The sequence below is a fragment of the Mustela nigripes genome, chromosome 9 (genome assembly GCF_022355385.1).
Source record: "Mustela nigripes isolate SB6536 chromosome 9, MUSNIG.SB6536, whole genome shotgun sequence".
Classification (NCBI taxonomy): domain Eukaryota; kingdom Metazoa; phylum Chordata; class Mammalia; order Carnivora; family Mustelidae; genus Mustela; species Mustela nigripes.
In genome coordinates this window covers 1,908,770-1,929,998 of record NC_081565.1, presented here as the reverse complement: position 1 = coordinate 1,929,998, position 21,229 = coordinate 1,908,770, and the positions used below count along the sequence as shown (strand labels likewise).

General features: G+C 58.2%; 1 protein-coding gene and 1 long non-coding RNA gene across 2 annotated transcripts in view; one reads left to right on the top strand and one right to left on the bottom strand.

Annotated features, from left to right (window-relative positions):
* The window catches only part of LOC132024259 (uncharacterized), a 30,458-nt gene extending 9,554 nt beyond the window's left edge, over positions 1–20,904 (bottom strand). The window contains exons 1-2 of the long non-coding RNA XR_009406199.1: positions 20,357–20,904; positions 4,170–4,241 (exon numbers count right to left, since the gene is read on the bottom strand). This is a non-coding gene — a long non-coding RNA (uncharacterized LOC132024259). The remainder of the gene's footprint in view (positions 1–4,169; positions 4,242–20,356) is intronic.
* Positions 20,905–21,021: 117 nt separating this feature from the next.
* PPP1R26 (protein phosphatase 1 regulatory subunit 26) overlaps positions 21,022–21,229 on the top strand; it is an 11,778-nt gene continuing 11,570 nt past the window's right edge. The window contains exon 1 of the mRNA XM_059410354.1: positions 21,022–21,140. The gene's annotated coding sequence lies outside the window, so the exon portion shown is untranslated. The remainder of the gene's footprint in view (positions 21,141–21,229) is intronic.

Here is a 21,229-nt window from a genome sequence, read left to right as displayed (position 1 = left end):
CAGCTTGGTCATTCCTGACACATTTTCAACAGCCTCTTCCACCCGGCAGGTGTGGGTGAAGTGGCCGGTTGAGGGGAGGGGGATCTGAAGCTGGGGCCTTCCGCGTCCAGTGGACCCGGGAAGGAGCGCTCCCGTCGGAGAGGCTCCCTGGACCCGGAGGAGCACGTGGCTCCCGGAGAGGAGGCCGGGCCAGGCTGGGCGGGAGTGACGTCCCCGGACCCTGCCTCATTCCTGAGGAACAAGTGTTAACACCAAAGCATCCAGGAAGGAGGAGGCGCGCCCGGTTCTTTTTTCTTTTTAAAAATAAAAATGTGATAACATGTGTCCTCTCCGTGCACAGTACCGGATGGATTTGTTTAAAGTATTTGCACTTAATTAACTTAATAAGGTGCTCAAAGTAAGTAAGAGTCGACCTGGAATTATCAATGAGGCTGGGGGGGTGGTTAGGGTGGGGCGGGGGGAGGCAGGGGAAGCAGAGAGTCTGGGCAGGAAATACCCCCAGACGCCAGCATCTGGAAGGACGAAGTTACAGGGACGGGAAAGGGTGGCACAGGATGCTAACCGAAGGAAATCTGAGCCGCTCTAGTGACATTAGGAAAATAAACTCAAAAAAAGCCAAAAGCATCACTGGAGATCAGGAGAAACGCTTCGAACTGATGAGACAATCCATCCATCAGGGACATGGAACAATGCTAAGGTTTTATGTTCCTAATAAAATAGCTTCAAAATACATAAAGCAAAAACTTCCAAAGAAACAAAGAAAAACAGACAAATCTGCAATCATAATGGGAGATTTTAACATATCCTCTCAGTAAATAGAACAATCAGACAGAAGATCGGTGTGGACATTGATCAACGTGCAAACAAAATTGACTGACGTTTTATTACTTCCCATGACTACAGAGTACACATGCCTCTCAAATGCTTCCAAAAATGAATCATAGAGTCTCAAAAAAAAATGTGATTGAGATCGTGCAGAGTATGTTCTCTGACTACAATGAGTGCAACAGATCGTATTTTCCAAAAATGGCTACAATGCTGCTGCTTTTCCAGAGTTTTCCAGAACCTTGGCACTTTCTATTAAGAGAGAAGTCTAATTCCCTGGTTTTGGACCTGATGGGTCATTGCGGCTGCCTCGAGGACAGGAATCCAGTGGAACTGATGCTAGGGGACACCCGAGGCAAAGTTTAAAAGGTGACCCCACTTCCAGCTGGCTCTTTCTCAGAACGATCTTCCTGTCAAACCAGCCTGGTTCTGTGAGGAAGTTAAGGACTCATGAGGACACTTGAGAACACCTTTGAAGATGTTCTGCCGGGGACCCCCAGCAGTGGACCGTCAATGGCTAGACAGGGGACTGGATGGACCCATGAGAGGATGCACCCCAGCCTCTGAGTCCCACCCACTGAGCCGCCCCCAAACTTCTAGTCCTGAGCAAAGTCAATGCGATTTGCTGTTGTCATTTTAAACCACCTTTTTGGGATAATTCGTCAAAAGCGACATGTAACCAAAACAGTGAAACGAAGATGGAATTCTTTTATTTACTTATTTTTTTTTTAATTTCAGAAATGCCCATGCTCAGAAATTACTATAAAGTTACTAGAAAAATATTTTTAACTGAATGATAATAAAGACCTAATATATCAAAACTTGAGATGCAGGGGCGCCTGGGTGGTTCGGTAGGTTAAGCCGCTGCCTTCAGCTCAGGTCATGATCTCAGGGTCCTGGGCTCAAGCCCCAACCTGGGCTCGCTGCTCAGCGGGGAGCCTGCTTCTGCCACTGCCCCCGCTTGTGCGCTCTCTCTCACTCACTCGCTCTTGCTCTTGCTCTCTCTCAAATAAATAAATAAGGAATCCTTAAATTTAAAAATGTTTTTAAAAACTTGAGGTGCAGCTTAGGTCATGCCTAGAAATGTATAGCCCTGGGGAGTATGTAAAAATAAATAAGAAATGTTAAAAAATAATGAGTAAGCATTCATTTAAAAAAAAGAAGAAGAAGAGTAAACTAAGCCCAAAGCAAATGGAAGAAATAATGCCAATAATAGTAGAAATGAATGAACTAGAAAACCACTTCCTAGAAAGTGGACAAAGTCAAATACTTGGTTCTTCCAAAAAATGACTGTAAGTGACACATCCACGGTGGGATCGATATTGAAAACAGAGAGAAGGCACCAGGCACAAGGTAACCAACACCGAAAATGGAAAGGGGTCATCACTTCAAATCTTGTCCACGTGCCAAAGACATACAGGGTCTTACACCCAAGCTTTAGTCCGCAAGGTTCGAAAACTACATGACACGGGCAGATTCTAAGAAAAACGCATCTTTCCAAAACTGCTACAAATATACATTCTAAATATTCCTAAAATTCCTTTAAAAAGAAAAAAATTTTAAAAACGTCCACAAGCTGTTCGAAGACAGACGAGGAACGTACAGGGGGAGAACTGCTCCTCCCTGGTGTCAGGACAGCCAACAAGACGAGCTGGCAGAAAGACGGACACGTCCGTCTGTGGAATGACGTAGAGAACCAGACACAGACGTAAAACACGCACAACCACCTCCTCTTCAGCCGAAGTGTCAAGGCAGTTTCACAGAGACGGGTGCTTCGTGGTGCTAGGACCGTTAGCTCGACCCATATGCTGAAAGAAAGAATCTTGCCCGTACCTTGAACCATGCACGGAAGCTAATTTGGAATGGCTCATAAGCCTAACGTCCAACTTTAGACTCCAATTTCCTCAAGAAAACACAGGAGAAAATCTTAATGTCTCTTAATGGATTTCTCAGGTGTGACATCAAAAGTATAAATCATAAAAGAAAAATATTGCAAATTATACGTCCCCAAAACTGAAAAATATCAGGGCGCCTGGGTGGCTCAGCCTTTAAGCATCTCCCTTCAGCTCAGGTCATGATGCCAGGGTCGGGGATCGAGCCCTGCGTCCGGCTCTCTGCTCTGCAAGGAGCCTGCTTCCCCCTCTCCTGCTCCCCCCGCTGGTGTTCCTTCTCTCACCGCCTCTTTCTGTTAAATAAATAAATAAAATCTTTTTTAAAAAAATGAAAAATGTCAGCTCTTCTAAACACACCGTTAAGCAAGTGAAAAGAGAAGCCTGAAGCTGGAGGGACGTTTTTTGCAAAATGCATAACAGATGGACGACCTGAGTATCCAGAATATAGAAGAACTTCAAAGTAAGCATGAAAACACAACAATTTGTTAACCTTAACACCGGGGTGGACTCACTGAAGAAGGTCGGTGGATGACAAAACAGCACACGAAATGAGACTCGCCGTCTTTTGTCATTAGGAGACGCAGAGCGAGACCGCGGCGAGAGGCTCCGGCACGCCACTCGGAATCACTGAGACCCGCGCGCGCACGGAGGACGGAGGAGGGCGTGGAGAGCCTGGAACTCCCCCTCACTGCCGGGAGGAAGGCAGCTACTCTAGCAGACAATTTGGCGATTTCGTGAAAATGCACCGTATGACCCAATCATGCCACTCTCTGATATCCACCCAAGAAAAGGGGACATAGGGGTGTGTTACTCGTAATAGCCTCAAACTGAAAACAACCCCAATGTCCTCCAGCCGGCGAAGGACAAATGAACCAGGGAACATCGACGACTTATCGTCCAGCCCGTCCACGGAACGGTCTCGACCACTTATCATCCAGCCCGTCCACGGAACAGTCTCGTCGTGGCATGCAGAATCACGGATGGATTTCTGATGTATTGTACTGAGCAAAGGACGCCATACTCAAATGACCGCGTAATTGCCCCAAATTATACTGTCCGTCAGCTGCTGAATGAGTAATTAAGACAGCAATTAAGGAGCCGGGAGAGCATGGTTTGGTAATCGACTATGGATCCCAGAAACAGCTCATGGCGAAAGCGGGTAGTGGATTTATGACAAAGGTGCCGCGGCAGAGCACTGGGGAGGGAAGTATTTCTTCAAGTAGTGGCTCTGGGCAGAGAAATATTCATATTTTGGGGGGTGTCTCGGTGGCTCAGTCAGTTGGCATCTGACTCTTGATTTTGGCCCAGGTCATGATCTCAGTGTCCTGGGATCGAGCCCCGCATCCAGCTCGCCGCTAGGCGGGGAGTCTGCTTCCCTCTCTCCCTCTGTCAGTCTCTCTCTTTCTCTCAAATAATTAAAAAAAAAAAAAATCTTTAAAAAAAAATACTCACATTTCTCAAATGTTCGCAATCCGTAGCTCACACGGTGTGCACAGAAATCAGTCCCGCTTCTGGCTTGTAGCACTACACGTGAAAGATAAAAATATAAAGATTTTAAAGGATATTTGGAAAAAAACAACTTTTCACCCCCGAGTGGGCCAAGGCAAAAGGAGTCAATCATACAGGGACATACTGAACATTTCAACGACATAAAACGAAGAGCTTCTCTTCACAAGAAGCGGCCCCTGAGAATGAAGCAGCAAGCGGGAGCGCGAGGGAGAAGCCGTTACGGCGAGTGTCGCCCGACGCCGTCATCCTGCGTTATTTAAAGGAACGCTATAAATTAATGAGCCGAGGATCATTCACACTATGGGAGCACAGACAAGAGACCGGAACGGGCAGGAGCTCTCGCGATGACCACGGACCCGCCCGAGGCCGTGCGGGACATCTTCGGGAGGCCCTGGAGGGGCCCCTGCCGCTGCGGGGAGCCCTCCTGTCCACGGCACCGGAGCAACACAAGTCGGCAAGGACTCGGGGGGCTGGGACCCCAGCCGCCAGCGGGAGCGGGAGCGGGGCGGCCGCTTTGGAACGCTGCCTGGGCTGCTCGCGGCGAGGAGACACAGGCTGCGCGTGTCCCCCGAAGTGTGCGAGCACGCCGGCGGGCACGGGAGCCGGAACGTGCGTCCTCATCCCACGGGAGGAGAGTGGGTGATTACGACGTGTGCAAACAGGGCCTGCACAGAATTCCACAACCGACCCCAAGACGACCTGGCTAAAAATAGCGAAGTGCAGCCCACGGACCTTCTGACCTCCTGCGTTCTCCTTACGGACGGCAGATGACCCCGCAAGACAGGGAAACTAGAGGCTCACCGTCAGACATCGCTACCCTGAAACAGTGCTATTTCCTACGCGGACCCTCTCGCTGGCCGTGACCCCCACGGCCCCCCACGACCCTCCCTGCTCGCCGGGACCCCGCCCTCCTCGGCTTCTCCCTGTGCATGTCTCCTCTGGTCAGCTGTGTGGGCGCTTCACCCTGGGGAGAAGTCGCCCAGCATCATACTCAGGGAGAAACCCCTTGGAGGTGGGCATTTCCTCGACGGTCACTCAGGAAGCACCAGTGGGGGAACCGGGAGGGGCAGTGAGGACAGTGTGCTTCCTTACACGGGACAGCTGCAGCCACCGTCCTCAGAGCTCTGCCCACTGAGGGGTCCTGACTTTCCACAAGCAGGGGTCCCTTGGCTGCTGACGGGCTTCCTCTCTCGGGTTTCTGTCCAGAGAGAACCGTGCCCTGAGAAGCCTTCCTGCAGCTCGAGCCATCTCAGGTCACACTCTGGTGTCTCCAGCCGTTGAGTCACCTTTAAAACTGTGGATTTCAGGGCGCCTGGGTGGCTCGGTCAATTAAGCCTCTGCCCTCAGCTCAGGTCATGATCCCAGGGTTCTGGGATAGAGCCCTGAGTCGGGCTCTCCACTCTGCAGGGAGCCTGCTTCCCCCTCTCCCTCTGCCTGCCTCTCTGCCTACTTGTGCTCTCCAAGTCTGTCAAAGAAATCAATAAAATCTTTTTTAAAAATTATAAAATTAAAAATTTTTAAACAAAAAAACTATGAATTTCCTACAAATACAACTTCAGCTCATTCAACCGAGGTCCCCCTGTCAATTCTTTTGTAGACGGGCCCCCCCGGCTTGCGCGGGGGCCCTAACGACTCAGAAACTCTCGGGTCTCCCAGGGAGGGTCCACTGGTCTGCGGGCCACCGCCGGCCGTCTCTCCGGAGCCTGCGCTCCCTGTTGAATCTGATCGTCAGGCGGTCGATTCTTACCTCCGTCCTCTTCTGCCAGAGGGAGAGATGGGAGCGGGAAAGCGGTGCTATTTGTCGGTCCTGCCGTCCAGGCTGCTCTGTGTCCCCCACGTGCTGCGTGCAGACCAGCAGCTCTCATTTTGGCTCGTGTCGGCCCGGCTCTCCCGCGGCTGCCGGGAGCTCCCTGACATCCTGCGAGCCAGATCGGCGAGTCGGCCGGCTACACGACCCACCCTCGGTGTCGCAGCGGATGGCATCGGGCCGGCGGCCGAGCCCCGGGCCGCCGTCTTCCCTCCAGCCGAAGCCCTCCTGCCGCCTTTCTGCGCTGCGCCAACGGCCCGCCATTCCCCAGCCTCTGCTGACCGTCCGTCTGCCCGCCTCCTTCCCGCTCTGCCTGCCACCTGGACCCACATGCTCTCGGCCCCCCACTTCCAGATCCCGGCTCCCGTCTCAGCCGGCTTTCACGGCCTGCCAGACACCCGCCGCGGTCCGTGCTCGAGTCGGTGGGTCAGCAGTCTGGGCTCAGCTGGGCGCTCCTCTATTGGTGCCAGCTGCTCTCAGGCCTCCGCGGCCTGTGGTGGGTTGGCGGCGCCCGGATGACCGCCCTGTCCTCAGCTGGGAAAGCTCCTTCCTGCTCTGGGGCCAGGAACGCTTCAATCTGTCAGCCTGGGCTTCTTCCCACTGGGGTCTGGGGGCTCCCACATCAGCATGATCAGCGAGCCCCAGTGTGCAAGGGCGTTCAGGCCCCTGCGCACATCGCCTCTGCCGAGCCCCACCAGCCCATGCAAGCCGCGAGCCCAAACGCAGGACTAAGGGGTGGAAATCGACTCCAGTTCAGGCAAGAGGAGCAGCAAAGCCACCTTGGAAGGGGCAGCTGTGTGGGGTAGAAGCCACTCCCACCCCTGCTTGCAATCCAGCATGCCAGGGGGCTGGCGAAGGGGACAGTGTGGACGGCCATACCACAATGGGAACGGTGAACGGTGGACAAGGAGCTGGTCCCTTTAGGGTCATTTTCAGTCCCAGGTGCCTCCTGGGCATCTAATACCCAACAGAGGACTCCCATTTCCCAAGCGGCTGACCCCCCTTACCTGGCATTCCTTCTGGGGATCAGCCTCCCCCCCCCAAGGCCATTCACCCTCTAAGCACAATTGATTGGAGTAGACACCTGCCCCAGGGACAAGCAACCCACAGAGCGGTCTGTGACCCGTGACCGGAAATCTGGGTTGGAAAGATAAGCCCTGGCAGCCAGACTCCTTCCCTCGGAACCGTCCTGCAGCACCAAGGCCAGAGCTGCTGGCTGGTGGGGGAGCCGGGGGCCGAGCGTCTGGGGTACAGCAAAGGCTAGTCCAGCCTGCCGGACAGGTGTCCTGGAGAGAAGCTGCTCAAGGGGAGTCCTGACCTGGGACACTGGTCCAGAGCCACCACAGAGCTGCTTAGGGATAGAGAGCCCCGTGCGCCTGCAGACCTCAGCCCCCTGCACCTGCACAGCCAGCCCGCGGGCTCCGTTCGGGAGAGAGCCTTGCCCCCTGAAGACGAACTCCCTGTCCTCGGAGCCTGCTGGAACGACATTGTGCTACGTCACCGTCCTGAATGACGCTGGTGGGCTCCCGGCTGTCCAGGTCCTCGCTCCCGACACCCAGGTGGAATCCTCAAACAGCCCGCCGGCTGACCTCTCTAGAACGCAAACAAGCGCTATTACTTTAATTAGTTGCTGAACACAACTCAGATGTTTTCGCGGACTGGAGATGAAGTGGTCTTCCCCAGAGAAAGAGGTCACTCTGGAGGATGGTCCTCCGACCGGTAAGATAGCACACGGCCGTGCTGTCCGGCTGGATTGCACATTTGCAAATAGGAAACGTCATCCAGGGAGAATTCAGGAGAGCGGTGCGAGTCACCAGGCAGGCTGCGGGTGTCTGGTTGGTGGTGGGACTTGACAAAATCACCCCAGGATTTGTTTCCTGGAGTGGGCCGTGATGGCTGTTCTCCACTGTGGGAACAGGAGCGGGGGGCTGGTCTGCAGGCAGCGGCGGGAGCCCACAGACTCCTAACGGAGTACCATCGACATCGAGCTGTTGCACGGAGGGGAGAGGCCTACGGGACGTGGGCCGCACCATCCAGCCTTGGGTGTCCTGGAGCCAAGAGGGGGCCCACTGCAGAGTCCGTCGCTCCTCTGATGAGTGTGCAAAAGAACGGAGTGACTCAGACAGCTTCCAAGAGGGTGGGCGGCTCTGCGCCCTGCTTCCGACCCCCAGGGCCGTTCTGTAAGACCACCTGCCGGGGAAGCTCACTTCTCACCTGGCTACCTTCCATATTAGAAACCTAGGGGCACCTGGCTCAGTCGTTAAGCTTCTACCTTCAGCTCAGGTCATGATCCCAGGGTCCTAAGATTGAGCCCACATTGGGCTCTGTGCTGGGTAGGAAGCCTGCCTCTCCCTCTCCCTCTCCCCATGCTTGTGTTCCCTCTCTCACTATGTCAAATAAATAAATAAACTTTAAAAAAAGAAAAAAAAAGAAAGAAAGAAAAGAAAAGAAATCAAACCTAGCTTATCGCCCCACAGCGGAAAGGGTACTGACTTCACTTGAATGGTAACAACCCCTTTCTGCGCACGGCCTTCACCAGCCCACAACCTAAATTCTCAGGAAAGCCAGCCCCTTGCCCTCCCAGAGGTCACCAGGCACTCTGGAACGTGCCAGTAGAGCAGCCTCTCGGGGTCTGGCTCGGAGGAGCCGCATCTCCTGGGGCCACCTCCTAGTAGGCAGCCCCAAACCGGGTGGGTCTCCAGCTGTCTGAGCATTCGAACAGTCAGGAAGCCCCGAGACCTGCCCTCAGAGCTTCTGACGTCATTGCTCTCACGGGCAAGGCTGGCTGGGGGCAGAGCTGACCCTGGGAGAGATTCTCAAACAGGTCTGCACACCAGAACCCTGGGGACAGCAGTGACATCTAGGAATCACAGTCCCTCAAGCCCGAGTGCACCTGTCCCTCTAGGCGGTCTGGACAGGGGTCCCAGCGGGGTTGCCAGAGTCAGAGCTCAAGGTGGGGACGGGCTTTAGAATTCCTAGCCGCTTCCTGGCCTTCAGCCTCAGCCCCTTCCTCACTGTTCCTGTGACTCCGCTGCCCTTGGGGCCACAGCGTGGGGGAGAGTCCCAAGTAGAAAACAGCCTGTCTCTGGGCAGCCAGGCGGGTTATAAAACTCGGATATTTCTGGGCACTGGAAGATGCTGGGGACAGAGAGGAACCCACGTCGGACACACACAGCATGGGTGGGTCTCAGAAACATCATGCCAAGGCAAAGGAGCCAGGCGTCAGAGAACAGCACTGTGCAAGCCTATTTATACAAGCTTCTCGAAGCTGCGGGGTGACGGAAGCCATCCGGGGCTGTGTGACTCCATAAGGAAGGGCCCCCCGTTCTCCAGAGTGGCTGCAGCAGCCTCGCACGTCCCCACCGTGCCCACGGCGGCATCTGAGGGCTGCACCTGCCTCTGCTGTGGAGTCCTGACGTCAACCCTGTTCCCCAGTGTAGTTGAGCCCGAATGTTCACGGGGATCCTTTTAAAACCTGCGCCTGACTGCGATGCCCCTCGTCGGAACTCTCCAGAATCCTTCTGGCCAACGCTGGGACAATTTGAACAACAGCAAAGGTGATCGTAACAAAGTAGGACACAAAATAACGGTCATGAGTCCACGCTTGCCTAGACAGCGGAAGGGAAAAGGGCAGCCTGGCCTGTCCAGGACGACACTGATAAGGACAGATGACGGAAACGGGAAAACCGCGTCTGACAATCATCGCGATCTTTTTTTTTTTTTTTTTTTTCCTGGCAAGAATCATCAGTGGATGCCAACGCCAGTGGGTAAAAGTGTGACGCGCAGAAGAATTCTGCCTGACACCAGCCTGGCCAGCTGGGCGACCTTCACCCCAGAAACTGGACAGATGAACACGTGTGCCTGCGGGGTGGGACACACGGACGAGGACGCAAGCTCGCTTCCACGATGCTCCTCATCACAAGGGAACTTGAGAGAGAGAAAAGGAAAGCAGTCGAGAGCCCGAGCTGGCTCCAGCAGAACTCTCCAGCACCACCAAGGTGGAGAAGACAAAGACCGCGGAGTCCAGGAGACCCCGGCCTCGGCCTCGGAGCGTCCTGGGCCCCACAGCGGGCTCCCACTCGCCCCCGAGGACACGGCTGGGTCCGCTGGTGCCATCCGAGTGCCGTCTGCGTGCTGGATAAACGTTCTGCCTCGGTATGAACTTCCCGGTTCCCGTCCCTGGGCCGTGCTTGCGCCGAGACAGTCCTTGTGCTCAGGGAAGACCTGTGCAGTCATGCGAGCGTCTAGGTGTGCAGCTTGCTCTCCGCTCCGCGTGAAAACCGTAGTGAGAGAGGACGAGAGGCAGAAACACAGGTGTGCTACGAGGTTAATATGGGGAAGTCTAGGTTAGGACATATGTGTGCTATTTCTGTAACTTCTCTCTATGTCTAAAATCATTTCAAAATAAAAGGATTATTAAAATAAAACCTTCAAACAGCCACAGAGGGCTCATAGAGGACTATCAAGGCCTGCTCGATCCGGGCGCTGGCCATTCTTGCCTTCCGCCGCCTGCTTCTAGCCTCCAGCCTCCCGCCTCCTCACTCTCTCCTTACATGCAACTGGCCCGGACCTCCTTTCTGTGTCCCAAAGCCACCAAACCCATTCCTGCCTCAGTGCCTTTGCACTTACAGTTCCCCTGAGGGAAAGCTTTCCCTCACACGTCGGAATTGCTCAGCCCCAGGAATGGTTCTGGTCTCCATTCTGACGTCACCCTCCCCGAGCAGCGCCGTCCCTCCTGCCTTGACCCCTGGCCTTGCTGCCCTGTTTGATGTCATAGCCTGCTTCCCCTCAGCAGAACGTGATCTCTCCCCAGATCGCATTTATTCATTCCTCGGCACCCGCATCTCCTCCCTCCTAGGCCACCCTTGTGTGTTGCCCTGCCCCTGCACTTCCCCTCTGGGAACCCCCCTACCCTGCCATTATCTCATGAGGGGCCAATCTCTCTGCTAGCCTGTGCCTCTCCTTCCTTCTAACCAGCAGGGCCACCATTTGCCCATATAGGGCCTTGGTGTGAATTAGCCTTCCTTGTGCAGTGAGCAACCTACATAACTGAACATGGCCACCCTGCCCCATGCAGCAGCCCAGGGTGGGAGAGGTTCTGATCCTGCGCCTCTACTGCTTAAAGCTCGTCTGCAGCCCCTCGCTGCATTCCAACTCAAGCCTGAGTGTGCCTGGCCCCAAGCTCCCCCAGCCTTAATTCACACTGTACTGGCCAATTCTCACCACCCTGATCGCCCGTCCACTGTGGCTCTTAGAAGGCAGGGCTGGACTCCTGCTTTCCCCGCATTGCCGTGGTCTGGCACCCAGAAGGCACGAAGCAAATGCCTCCCGAGTCCATTTTCACTTTCTATTAGGATCTAGCCTACGCCAGGCTCAGAGACCGCGCTGCACATTCACGGGCCTCCCCCAGGCGGGACTTTGAGAATCCCGCACACAGCCGGGCGCCGGTTGTAGTACATGCCAGGAAGGAAAGCGCCAGGCTGCAGAAAGCCTTCGCCTGGGACGAACCCCTGAACCGAGGCGACACTGGAGCCACACATCTTGGCCTCAGGGGCGCCTGGCACTGCCTCGGGCCACCCCGCCACCCCCGCTCCCCAGCACTTTGTGCGGCAGGCAGGCCGGGGAAGGCGTGGAGCTCTTGCCCAGCCCTTTCTGAGGCCCCAGGCCTCTGGGCAAAGTGCAGGGTGAGTGGGAGCTGTTTGTCTAACAGCTTTATTGTGTGTGATCTAACACAGACAGCTGCCCGGTCACCTCCCTGAGTGCGAGCAGGTCCGTGACTTCTAGCGTGTTCACCACATGTGCAGGCTCGCCACCGCCGACCGATCCGGAACAGTTTCCTCCCCACAAAGAGAGACCCCACTCCCGCTAGCCAGCGGCCCTGAGTCCTCCGCCACCCACCCCAGCCCCCAGTGACGACGACTCTACCCTCGGACTCTAAGACATCCCTGAAGATGATGGGCTGCTAGCCTGAATGAGCGCCCGGGCTCGGCCCCGCTCACCCTGAGGCCTCCCGGGTGCAGGTGGAGGCCGGCCCCTCAGAGCCCACGGACCCGCTTCCCCATGGTCCTGCGCAGAGCGGCAGGTTTCCGTTCCAGATCCCAGTGGAGGGCAAAGCGGGGGTCGACGCCTGCTGGGTGTGTCCTTCCAAGATTCCTGACCATTGTCCGTCAACCCAGCCTTGGAAGTCAGGTCGGGGAGAACGGAGGGCAAGGGGCCGTGTGCGCCTGCGCCAGCCTGGCCCCCCGGGACACACTGATCGAGTCTCGGGAGCTTCTGAGCAAGACGGCCGATACCCCAGCCAGAGCTGAGACAGGACAAATCATTATCCAATGGAAGCCAACAGTACCGACGGGCCGGGCAGGGAGGCTGGGGCTAGCGCTGTGGGCTCGGGAGGGTCAGGCAGGGAGCTCCGGTCTGAGGGTAGCCCCCGCTCCTCCGTGTCGGGCGCCCGGCCCTGTATGAGAGAGCTCTCCGCATAAGAGCTTTTGCCCCATTAGACGTCAGATCTCCTCTGCTGCTGCTTCTTTTACTGCCTTTAAAGGAAACCCAAGTAGGTCCCAGCTCCATAAACTTGCCCTTGTTAAATGTAAGTCCAAATGTGGTGCAGAGTGACCGTGGTATGAGCACGGGCCTGACTTAGGACACCGACTCCACAGCTGAGATCCTCCCTTGTGAGGGGAGGGGGCTTCCAGATGGTCTGCAAAGCCCCTGCCAGGATTTAAGACTCCCCTTCATACATCGGCAAGACCCACACCACACCTCGATGGGCGTGACGACACTCCTGGCTGCCCCCTCCTTCCAGACTCCTCCCAGCCACGGAGTCTGGGCAACGGGCAGGGTGGGTGGCGCACGGGGTCAGAGACCCCTTTCATTCTTAGAAGTAAGCCAGCAAGAGCCAACGACCCAAGGGGGTAGAAGAAAGGACATGATACACAGACGGGAAGCAGGAGAGAAACAGGAAAAGCAGAGAGACCCAATCCAGAAAGGGCAGAGGGGGACCCACAGGGCCCCCCACGCAAACCAAGAGCACTATGAAGACGGGAATTCTGAAGGCTGCAGGCTGCCTGTGGGGACAGTGAGCCGCGACATCCTGGGCTGCCGTCTGGGGACCCACAGTTCCAAGGGCTTCCCCTCCGGGAGCCCCTGCAGGTGCAAAGCATGGGAAGACCCCCACATCCCTGGCAGTGAGGAGGGGACCCCCAGAGCCTTCTCCAGCACTCCCTTCCGCTGCAGCTGCTCCGGCGGGGACCCGGCTGTGAGCCATCCTTCCGCTCACATTTGGTGGCTGGGGTCCTGAGTAAAGAGAGCCCAGCCCGTGATGCCAGCGACCCCGCAGCCCCGCCCTGTTCCCCCCGGAATGGCAGGAAAAACGCAGGGCTCTTCTCGTGGCTGGCCTGTCTTCTCAATGAGGACCCCAATGCTGTTATTCCCGGAGCTGACCAAGTCGGCTTTTAAAAAAAGATATTATGGTGAATTCACAGCTTTAAACTCCTTGTGTGCTTTGGTCCCTTGCAACGGTCTCTACCATAGCTCAGGTCGTCCGGTCTCTGGCCTGTGCGGGCCTCCTCGGCCAGCAGGAGGCGGTTGCGGCTCCTATTCAGGGAGCAAGACCCGCCTCAGCAGCCAGAAGATGCCGTCGGAGCAGACACGGCCCTACACTAAGTTCCTACCTTTTTCTCTGGACAGGACCAGAATCCTGGTCACAGCGGGACACACTGAATGAAGCTCTGTCTGCCGTCAGCCTGCCCTTAAACCCCGGGGTCTCTGGGCCCCCGAGGACGGGGAGCCCAGCACCAGCTCCGTCTCCAGCAAGGGCAGGTGGGCCCAGATGTTTCTCGGGGGGGACGGTCTGAGAAGCTGGCCTCTCCCGCCATCACAAACACTCCGTTCCCAGTTCCTTGGCCTCCTCAGTCTGGGGGCCGAGGCGGGGTCTCCGAGGGCACTGGAAGTGACCGCGGCGGGACAGGAACAGCAGCGTGGACGCCGTGGGAAGGCCCAGTGGACAGGCGGTCCACCTCTTCTCGGGTCTGAAGTCCAGCTCTTCGGCCAAAGTGCTGGGGGAAGCAGAAGCCACTGTCCAGCCGCCCGTCTCCATGTCGCCCCAGCTTTCGGGACCCTGGGCTTCTGTGAGGTACCAGGTAGAGTCCCGTCTGCACGAGGCCAGCATCGGGGCAGCTGCCAGGGCAGGACCACGCATGGGGGAGCGTCTCAGCTGTGACAGCAGTGCTCCCAGCGGCCCCTCAGCCCCGAGGACCTCGGAGAGGGCGGCGGCTCCCACCCTCCGACCACGACCACGAGTAGCTTCTTAGCCACAAAGTTTGCCCAGCTCTCCCCTCCCCTTTAGTCCTTGGGGACAGCAGTGGTCTGGGATCCAACAGGGCCCGACCAGGCGCTGCCGCCTCCCCCCCAGCCGAGTGACCTGCTTCCAAGCCTGCGTCCATGGTGAGCCCCTGTGTCAGGGTGACTTCCTGTGGCACAGGGTGTCGGGGATAGAAGGGGGTAGCCCGCCTGGGCCGTGTGCAGGTGGGCAGCACTTGGGGGATGGGGGGCGTGAAAGGCATCTCGGCCCAAGTCGCCGAGCGAACAGCTCATCACTCGGCTGCTGGTCGTGCCCAGCCGGGATGGGGCTCCCCTCTGTCGGGTCATATGGGGACAGAACCCCTCCTCCAAGGAGCCCGCAGACTGCGGTTCTGGAATGTCCAGCTCCGCACTTGGCTCTCATAACGGGGCTCGTCCGCTACGGAAGCCGAGCAGAAGGTGCCAGCCGTGAGTGATCACGCCCGCGCCGTCTCCGCAGCGGCCGGGCTCCTGCAGCTTCGTCCCGGTCCCCGCATCGAGGGGGGTCGGGCGGGCGGACGAGCACACGGGAGCCCGGGCCGCTGGGTGTGAAGAACAGCCATGCTCTCTGGTCACACTCAAGCAGGTGGAACGTTGCCCCACCTAGAAGGGACCACGACGCCCAGGGCAACCCCGCGAGAGGAGCCCTGCCCCCTGCTGCCCCACGCTGCCCCCGGCTCTGCGCCCACCCCACCCCTCCTCACCCTCAGCGTCGCACCGGCTCGGTGCTCGGCCCCCTGAGGATTTCCTGGGGGGGGGGGGGGGCAATCTCCCTCCTGTGTGCAGAAACGTGACACACGTCCCACGGTGGGGAAGACGGGGTCTGTCTGGGCAGGGGCACGCGCAAGTCAGCCCACCCGGAGCTCCGTCTACACCCGCCCGCGGAGAGCTCCCACCGTGTCCCCTCCTGACCGCACAGCCTCACCCACAGTGCAGACCTCTTGACCCTGGTCGACGCATGAATGACAATTCCCGGGGTAGGAATATTCCCACATTCTCCCAAAATGTGCCGTGGTGGAAATATTTCTGAAGGTGGTGTGAGTTTGAAGTTAGGGCCTTTGGGAACCAGGAGGGGCCTGGGCTCTCACTTCTTTCTTCTTCTTCTTCTTCTTTAGATTCTATTTGTTTATTTGAGAGAGAAAGTACAAGCAGAGGGAGCAGCAGAGGCAGAGGAAGAAGCAGGCGTCCCGCTGAGCAGGGAGCCGGATGTTGGGCTTGATTCCAGGACCCTGGGATCATGACCCGAGCCGAAGGCAGACGCTTACCCACTGAGCCACCGAGGCGCCCCTCGCTTCTCTCTCCTGGAGGGTCACCTTTCCACGGGCTTCAGGTCCTGGATGGGCCTCTGGGGACAGGGAGGGTAGAGCTCCCCTCGCGAGCCCTCCTGACCCCCCAGCGGCCCCCACGGGTCTGTAGGTCAGACCCGGGGTCCTTTACCAAGCCTGCAGGATACCCCTGACCATCCCACGCCCCGGAAAGAGAATACATATTTAGGGACATGAGTAGACTTCTTTACAGACATAAAATTTTAAAAGCATACAAAATATTAAAAATTGATATATTTTAGATCTAACATTCTCTACATTGCCTTTCCAAACCTCAGAGAGCGTGCGGCAGATCACCTCTCCTTTCTGCCAAAGGATAAGCGAAACAGAATGTTTTCTGCGGACGGGGACATATTTTGAGCCCTGAGTGACAACTGTCTTGCTTGCTGGTGGCCCCAGAGCACGGAGCCCCCTCAGGACGAGTTTCGCCTGAATTTGTTTCTCGCATCACAACTGCCGTCACATGAGAATCTGGACCATTAAAATCCCAGCTCAGGTCTCTATCGCGAAGCTAGATCTACATAAATCTTAAAATTTCTTGACCTATTTTCTGCAGCCTCTTCCACCAGAGCGTGGTTTGGATAAGACGTCTGAGGAAGACCGAGCGCGCGGACCAGCCCAGGCCTGGGCCCTGGACACAGCGGCGGGCAGCCTCACTACATCCGGCAGCTGCTTCCCAAGATGAAGTCCAGAGAGGCCATGGCAGACACAGGCAGCTGGCCGGATGCCCATGGGCCGAGCCCCAGCCCGAAGGACGCTCCCGGGCCGCAGTCACGGGGCAGCCCACGCGAAGTGGCCCCTGGGCAGGGCTGCAGAAACCGGGCCACTCACGTCCCCAGGCCAATCCCCGTTGCGTCCATAGCACACCCCCCCAACCAGCCCTGCATCTCGAGGGGCGGCAAAAGGGACAAAGGCCTTTTCTCAACATTCTTCCCGCCTTGGAAGGCCCCCCACTCATCCTGGCCCCGTGCCCCCAGTCCCACCACCTCCCAGCGCCGGCCCCAGGTGCCAGAGGCCTCCCGGGAAGAGGACAGGAACCAACTTGCCAAAAGCGCCCACTAAGGGGCTTCAGCACCCGTCTTCTGCCAAGAATCAGAGCGAGAAAATCACGTTCCCCTCGACTCTTGATTTGGACACTATCCTGGTCCCTCGCGAATAAATGTGAGGTGACGTGTTCTCATCTCACAACATAGGACGGACGCACGGGGTCCTCCGGAACCTCGGCATCTCGGGGGGCTTCCACTGGGCTCTCGGGTCGGAGGCCACCTTGTAAACAGGCCATCCCAGCGTCGTGCTGGCCCCTGAAATGGCAAGTGACAACGCTGGGAAAAATTCATGCCGATTCTCAGAACCTGACACTCAAGAAGTAAAACTGAACGAAGCCATTAAAAGCCATTCCTGAGGTGACAACTTTTTACAGTTGTCTGGGAGAAAGAGAATTTCCGAAGATGGGCTGCAGCGGGCCGAGCCCCCATCCCTGGCTCGGGGAGGGACCCGCGGGCCATGTCCGTCACCCCGTACACTAAATACGTCACCTAAGTTCTGTGCATAGGAAAGCCAAAACGCCCATGACCTTGGGATGAGAAGGGCATGAGAGAGGTCAGCAGGAATGGTAGACAGCCGGGCACGGTCCCCAGCGCGGGTCGCTCCCCACAGCCTGAGAACAAGAGTCTGTCCGGCCACCTGCTGCCACCCCTACCCACTCCCCACGGGGCACACGGGCGACCTCATTCTTTCCCGGCAAGCCGCGTGCCCACGGCGACGTCACGGACCCTGCGGGCCATCCTGGAGGGTCCTTTCTGTTGATGAGCCGCAACAGTCTTGGTAGAGATGCCCCTGGAGGTGTTGTGTGAGCACGACCTGGGGCCAGACGGGGACACAGCAGGGTGACGGGGCCTCGGGGGCGGTCCAGCTTCCTCGAGTCGGGGCGCCTCTCATTTGCGTTTACGAGAGCATCAGAGCTCTGTGAAGGGAAACAGACCCTCTCGGGATGGGAGAGGATTTTTGTTTGTTTGTTTGTTTGTTTTTAAGAGTGACTGACTGATGTCAGAGACCGGGTGCAAGGGAAGGGGGGCGGCCGGAGAGGAAGAGATGCTCCGGCCGCCTCCATGCTGCTCGCGGAGCCCGACGGGGCGCCAGATCCGGCCCGAACGTCAGGACCTGAGCTGAAACCAGGAGTTGGTGTTTGAACCGACTGAGCCCCCTGGGCGCCCCACCAGGACAGTTTCGATAAAAAACAGATGCGTCTTCTCATCCTTCCCAGGAAGAAGTGGCCGTGCGCAAGACGTGCAGCTTCCAGAAGCGGAAGATACGCGTGGTGCACACAAGTGCATGCCTAGATGCTTGGGGGGGTGTGCGAGCGTGTGCGTGCGTGTGCACGTGTTGGTTTGTCTGTGTGCGCACACTGTGCGTGTGTGGGTGGGTGCTGCGCGTGGTGCTACGTGTGTGCTATGTGCACAGGGTGGATGGACATGAGTGTGGGTGTGTGTGTGCATGTATGTGCGCGTGTGGGTGTGCATGTGGGGGTGTGCATCTGTTTGTGGTGTGGGTGTGCGTGTATGTGCGCGTGTGGGTGTGCATGTGGGGGTGTGCATACCTGTTTGTGCGTGTGGGTGTGCGTGTGTGCGCGCGCATGTGTATTGGTGCACATGTGCGTGTGCGTGGGTGTACATATGTGTGCATGCGTGGGGGTTGCGGAGCGTGCGGGCACGCGTGTGTGGCTGGGCATATGCCTGCCGGGCGTGCGCACGTGGGGAGGCTCCCTGCGTATTTGAAGGCTGTGCACCAGACAGACATGGAGAAACTCTCTCCCTTTGAAGACACCGACTCTTCCCACGACAGGTTTGGCTCCTGGTTTCCTCCCATGGACTCGGTGCCCTCGTACCTTACACAGTTCTCGTATTTTGAAACTCAGCCGTCAACAGGTGAACGCTGATGAAACCTTGGCGTGGTGAAAGCCGCCCTAGGCCTCGACCCAGAGCCAGAGCCCGTATTGGGAAACCCAATGGATCTGGCCGCGCGCACATTCACAAGCAGAAGCTGAATTCCAAAGTTAAAAGATGAACTGAAACATCGATGTGACGCACAGGAGTGCCCGGGAGAGATGGGCTAAGTCCCTTCAGGGACAGAGCTCTGGAGTCAGAGGAAGACACAGAGCCCAGGAGGAAAACAAAACACGCGCGGGGATGTGTACAGGCAAGCTCCCCAACAGCCACCAGCAAAGTCGAGATGCTCACCGTCTCCAGGGCTAAAGGCACAGAATCAAAGCAACAAAAGGCCTGTTCTCCGAGACCAGACGGAACGTGCAGTGCGGCCAGGAGACAAGGGGCTGTGGGGACACAGTGAGGGAGACGGCACCAGCTGGCGCCTCTGGAGGGCACCTTGGCAAAATGCATGGTCACCCCTCAGTGTCTGTTTCTAGAATTCACTCAGGCAACTTCCAGTGACATACAGCAGCCCCCACCTCAGTTCCCATGGCTGCCCCAGTCCGGACGCAGGTGACCCTTCTTCCGACGGATGCCCACCCCCCACCCTACCCCCCCGCAGTGGCCTCCGGCTGCACCACGCACCTGCACCCCGCACCTCCCTCCTCCCGCCGTGTGGGCCTCTCATCCTTGCATGGTGTCCAAGAAGGGTGAGCCCAGGGTAATGTGGCATCTGGAGAGCGAGACCACAGCCAGGTGACTTTATCAGGGGGCGTGGTTACTGTGGCCCTATTTTACTATCAGCTGCGTGGTCATTCCCTTCCTGTGCCTCATGTACAAGCTGGCTCGGACCGCGGCTCTGGCCGTGCAGGAGAGGATGGAGTCCGTATAGGGCTCAGCACTCTCCATGGTTTGAGGCAGTCGCTAGGGGTCTTGGAACAGGTCCCCCACGGATAAGGGGTGGGGGGCAGCGCTACCTTGCCATCGGAGATGTTCATCACAGCACCGCTTAAAAACCGTAAAGAAACCTGCCACAGTAGTTACGGTCCGTATCTCTGCGTAGCTACGTTATTAATGAGATCCGTCTTCTCAAACTCCTTGTGATGAACGCCTATTACTCTCACAGTGAAAACCATGGTTTGTTAAAGGAACTCTCGGAAGCATTACAACAATGCTTTCATGGGTTTCTTGACACTTGGCCCCCAAACTCCCCAGACCCGTAAGATTAGAACTGCCCCCCCCACTCCCTGTGAGAAAAAGCCTCTAGTTCTCACCCTGTGAAACCTCTGGAACTCACCAGATGGAAAGGAACCCCAGCAACCTCCCCAGAGGCATCTTGGGGGAGGCCACGGAGGCCAACAGGTGACAGATGGTCACCAGCCAGGCTCCCACCGCTCGGGCCCTGGGACCCCCAGCAGCCCCCGCAACACACAGGCTGTGAGCAGGGGCATCTGAGCCAGGAGGTCCCATGGCCTGGGAAGAGAGCAGAACCGGACCCCGGGGTGCTTCTGAAGACCAGCTCCCGCCCCTCTGCAAACCGGCCATCCGCGATGTCTCTTCCACATGCCTCTGCCCGTTTGAAACAGCTGCGGGTCAGTGCACAAACCCAGCCACGCACTGCCCACCCCTGCGAGGCCAGAACCCCAGCCCCACAGGCCAGGCCCAGGGCCCGCACTCCCAGGTGCTCAGAGACCCGCTCTGGAGGGGCTGAGCCATGCTTGCCTTGCCGACTCCTACCTGCCCCGCTTCCCTGAGCGGGTTACTGGCCCAGCCTCAGCTTTCTGGGGTTCCTGATCTCTTTCGGGTGAGAGCAAGCGCCACAGCTACGGGCACAGGCGGCTGGCGGCCTGGGCAGCTTTGCTGGAGAGAAAGCCGGCCCTGGAGCAGGCAGCCTGGGCGACGTGGGCTTGGGGGAGCCGAGGTGGGGCGGTTTCCAGGACCCCCGGCAGGCTCAGCCAGGAGCTCAGGGCGCACTCCGGCGCGGGGTGGGGGGCAGGAGGACCGCGCCGCGGGCTCGGTGCCAGGCGCACAGTGGCCACTCGTGGAGGAACTTCTAGTAACACTGCAGCGGTCATCACAGCACCGACGTCAGGACGGACCGCCCCTCCGGGTCCCCACCTTCCAGCACTCACTGGGCGCGCGCAACGCCCCCCCCTGCCCCGCGCCGCGCCGGCACCCCAGGGACAGGGCGGCCCCCAGCGCCGGCCCCGCCTCCGGCAGGGCGGGCGGGGGGTCACACGTCAGCCACCCCGAACTCCCCGGCGCGGGGGCGTCCCGGGCCCGAGCGAGCGTGGGCGCGCGGGCGGGACGCAGTGGGGGGAGCGGGGGGCGCGCGGGGCGCGCGGGGCTGGACGCCGACCGCGGGGGGGAGGGCGCGGGCGGGGGCGCCCCGCAGCCGGCCGGCAGGTGGGCGCGCGCTCGCGGGCGGGGGTCCGGCGGGCCGCGCGCCTCCCCCGGAACTCGGCCGTGCCATTCCCATGATGCCCAGCCACCGGGCACGGCTTCCGGAGCGCGGCCGCCGGTAGGTCCGGGGAGGGGGCGCCGCCGCCGCCGCCCGCCCCGCCCCCCGGCCCCGGCCCGCCGCCTGCCCGGCCCTCCCCTCCCCTCCCC